The sequence below is a fragment of the Macrobrachium rosenbergii genome, chromosome 7, assembly GCF_040412425.1.
Source record: "Macrobrachium rosenbergii isolate ZJJX-2024 chromosome 7, ASM4041242v1, whole genome shotgun sequence".
Classification (NCBI taxonomy): Eukaryota; Metazoa; Arthropoda; class Malacostraca; order Decapoda; family Palaemonidae; genus Macrobrachium; species Macrobrachium rosenbergii.
Window position 1 is genome coordinate 44,535,476 of NC_089747.1, and position 5,000 is coordinate 44,540,475.

The following is a 5,000-nucleotide window of genomic DNA, read 5'->3' on the forward strand; positions in this document are numbered from 1 at the left end:
AGAAACGAGAGAAGAATTAGGACTTAACGGACCGATAATGACACTTTTTATCTGCTGACAAAGGAAGGGAGGTCTTTCCTTTTAGCTGACAGTGGATGGAAAAAGGGACACCACGTCTCCTCTCCATTGTGGAAAACACCTGAAATCCTGTCCAGTGGAATTACTGGACAACACATACGAGAGTTTAAAGTGATACAGATGAAATGCAAGAGGAAACTGCCAGAGTTACGATAACAATGAACCCGGCCGTGGAGAAAACACCACCTTTCCTTTTTCATCGCTTCTAAAAACAACTTCCCCAGAACTTTCGAAACAACCTTTGTGTCTGTTCAGCTCTAAAACCAGCGAAACAACGGAGCCGTAATCATCCAAACATCCGCTTGGATGAGAGGAACTTTCTCCATAAACACGAGTATGGAAAACTAATTCTCGAGCTGCTTTGATTATTTATTGTAATCAGGAGGGAGTGACTGTGCCTGTTCTCAATGTTACTAAACTTCTTATTAAATTATTGCCATTTATTACCAACACTGTTGTTGATATTGATGTATTTTTTTTATTGTAGCTCAATTTAAATATACATTCCAGTATCATAAGATCAGTTTTCTCATTGGTCTTAAAAACAGTCCTTTTCCATAAATTCATTCACTGAAAAATGAACCAGCCTAGATTTACTTGAAATATGAAGCTGCAAGCCTTGCACTTTTGCCTTTCTACCTAAAAATGAAATAAATATGCTTATTTGAAGTTATTAAGTACTAACAATATAGAAGGTTCCGGCACTTGTACCCATAACATGGCTGTCATTAGCTACGTTGCCAAACTTCTCCTGGAAAGGTTTATCAGGCTCCCTCCATCCGGGTTCTTTAATCTGGTCATAATAGCCTAATTACCCCATTCAGGGGATGCCCAGAGGCAAGAAACCATTCGGGGACAAGGACGGCTTAATCTACAATCCGCCATTACTAGGAGAGTCAACAACACTATTATTTTTATTTATGTCATTATATCCTTTACTCTTCCTGAATTGTTGCCACATCTACACGGTATCCCTCATTAAGTCAAGATTGAATGAATCAAATCTAGGAAAAGTGGCAACGTCTAAAACGTACTACATAGGAGTTGCTCAGATAACGAAGGTTATATTGCTCTATTGCTTATATTGTTATTTGGGAAAGTCTCATTATCTGTTACTGCTTCCTTAACACAATTAATTTTATATAAATCTTCACTATATTTTATACAAAACGATTCTCATTAGAAGAGAAATGTATTATAGCTACAATGAAGAGATTTTACATAAGACCAACAATCTTGATGCAAAAATATTTATATCTGTATTAGCCACTGTAGAAAAATAGTAATTAAGATGATTATGATCATAATCAGTATTATGTGTGTATGAGCTTCAAGAGAATAAAATAACACAGAATGACAGAAATTAAATAGGTTATGTAAACTCAGTGTATCAGCAGATAACTGGAAAGTAAAATATCTTTAAGAAGTAAGGAGAGTGAACATGTATTATGAGATGTCAAAAGGTGCCTTTTAAATCAAAATTGCTCCGGTGTGTTATTCTGAAATGATCAAATCACTAACTGCGCAAAGCGAGCGCCTTTGCTTTTTGAGACATTGCTTAATGACAGTCTTGCGAAATACACTGACCGTACCTGCAGCATCTATTTTGAGAAAGTATCTTGAAAACAGAAAGCTGTCTACAAAGCAGCAATATCGTTTAACTGAGATTCATGGCATTTGTGTCAGATGAGGAATACTTTATAAAGAGTCATTCAAATGTAACATTATTGCGTCTTATCGTCGGCTGAAATGAAATTTCAAAATGCAATAATACTTGGGGAATGATTTGAATTAGAGAGAAATAGCATTTCTTTCTCCAGAAATTGTAGAACTCACATTGTTAATGCAGTCTCAACATGCAACAATATTCTCCTTTAAAACTTATGAGAATATTATATGATGCAGAGAAATTGACAATCATAAGCACATAAACTTTTAAAAGAATTAGTTAGAAGCGTCGAAGATTACATTCACCTCAGACAGATGCAGTAAGATTATTCTTACCGAATTATTAAACCCTGCAATAACCGATGTAGCAAGGAACATTAATAATCTCGACGGAAGAACAGAGTCGTTGGCTGAAGTTTAAAATCTTCATAACATTGACGTATTTCCAAGCGTCGATGTGTCGACTACCATCTTAAAATAACAATTACTATTCGAATATTTAGGTAGTATGTCTTTAATGGACCTAATTCGGATTCTATGTCAGGTATAAAGTCCTTGTCAAAAGTAAACATCATCGAGAATCTATAGAAACACAGCGGTAGTTAATGAGCAGAAGAGGCGAGGGACAGGTCATTGCGCATGCGCCCAGTGCAACCAAGGACATAATATACGCCACTCACGACACGAGAGCCTCAGTAAGCGAAGGTAATTCCTGCTGAAGACAGCTGGTAGAAGTATGCTCCATTCTCTGTCTACAGAGACAGATAAATCTTGTGGGTGCGAAAACCTTTCAAATATCTTAACTCGGGACCACCACAAAGCAAAGTCACCCACGGTACCACTGAGTTACCTCGTCCTTGATACTAATAAATTGAATATTTGATACTTAAGACATTCTTTGCCTGCTTTTGTTCTCTTGACCCATTTTTCTTTCGGAAGACAAACCGACGCAAAGTTATACCATCTCACCTTTTTCATCGGTATTTTATGCCTAGTCTCGATAATGGTGGCTTTTGTCAATCATTTGTCCTCAACTTTACGTAGTGAGCAGAGAAGAAGAAAACGATCTGCTTAGACAGAAAGTAGGGTAAGAAAGTATAACATACTGACGCCCCTCCCCCCCCCCCCCACAACAACAACAAAAACGACTGCCAGTTATTTGAGCATAAGTTTTTTTAAATGCATCTCATTCATAACGAAGTTACCTGGATAAAGTACTTACCAAATAATCTATGTATAAACATTAAGAAACACGTTTTTCTAATGCCTCAAAGACCCCAAATTCTCTATTTCTTTACACTCTTTGATATGTGTCCGTCGAAAACCCTTGAATCCCAATGAAGAAGAATCAATGAAAAAACACCAACTCCCGTGGAGGATTCGAACACCCACACAAGAAGGTTCAAGTGAACCACTCGGCCATTGAGGGAAATCGATGAGTTAAGAATCTTTTGTGGCTATGAAAAATGCGTACAGATACACACACACAAAATACATACATACATAGATACGTGCATATATATTTACACATACACACACATATAAATATATATATATATATATATATATATATATATATATATATATATATATATATATATATATATATATATATATATATACATACATACATATTGGCAATCATGTCTAGTAGATCCTATATAAAAGAAACACTAAATACTAAGAACTTTACTTTGACAAAGTCAATTTAGAACAAGTTACCGGAAATGACCTAAGAATTCCGAAGGAACCTGACTAAAACACCCACAGGACAAAGTCACCGAAGACGCAGAAGGGAAATGTATTCCAGCTCCTCCTTGCTTTCAAGTCCTGGAGGAGAGGCTGTGGACTTTTCCTCTCTTCTTTAACAGCTTCCTTCTCTCACGAAGGAATCGACTTCCTTTGTTATGCTGAGAAGAAGAAAAATCGTCTTGAATGACCGTTTGATCTCTCTCTCTCTCTCTCTCTCTCTCTCTCTCTCTCTCTCTCTCTCTCTCTCTCGGCAAGTGAACAGCAGAGGCGCGGAGTGTTTTTTCTTAATTTACCTCAGCCATGGTGAACTTGGAAATAGGGGAGAGAGAGAGAGAGAGAGAGAGAGAGAGAGAGAGAGAGAGAGAGAGAGAGAGAGAGAGAGAGAGAGAGAGAGAGACAGGGGTGGGGACTGTGAGTGGAAGGAGGGGGAGGAGGTGGGTAGAGGTGCAAGACTACAGTATATTCAGGAAATATTTTAATAAAAGCGAAGTGTAACCTTGAATATTATTATTATTATTATTATTATTATTATTATTATTATTATTATTATTATTATTATTATTATGGAAAGCAGTGTTGTAAGCCCACGGACCCAATACGAAAGCCAGTCCAGCGAGGAAAACGAATTTTAAATCTAAACAAATAATCTATGAATAAGAAAAAACAAACAAGATCAATAATACAGGTGCTCATCAAAACAGACGAAAGACCAAATTACACACAATAAAAGCAACCAGTTCTCTCAGCAACACAAAAAGGACAGGGATATGAACTATCTCCTTCAACGCCGAATCATTTCCGATATCCGTATCGAGCTCATTAATCCTCCCGGCAGTTAGTAGCGAGTACCTGCGTCATTTATATCTGTCAGGTGAACTTCGATTAACGGGGTGAACGGCCATTGATCTAAATTTCTGCGACGGCCGGATGAGATCGCTCCCTGTTCCCTCCGGGGAAAGATGGCTTCCGAGACCTGGACTTCATTCCGAACTCATTTTCTGTACATGATTAAGAGCTTTCATGGTAATTGAAAAAAGTGTTGCTCTTATAACATGTAGATTTACCAGCAGCAGCTTAGGCTGTTGAGACGACATGTGCGAGTAGCAGGTTAAGCTGTTGTAACTTAATATTATTATTATTATTATTAATTTTTTTGGCTGTACAGACATATGAGACTCTAAAGGGCTGTCATTCACTCTAAAAATTTTAATCTACACGTTGCATAACTACAAGGATCATATGGTAATTTTGACATTTTTTGGAAGAAATAACATTTATCTAAACGGTTTATCGTGCATGGTTTTAATATTTTCTTAATAATATTACCAGCCAGGGCATAAAATTTCTGGGAGTAATGTCTTCTTTTCAAAACACAGCTTCATGCGCTGTTTTAAAAGTTCTTCACTTGTTTTTATATACTGTAGTTATCGCTCTTTATTCCATTCCATGTCTTTTATTCGTTTTCTTTCTCATTTTCTGCTTCTTCCGAGTTTTTCTAAACG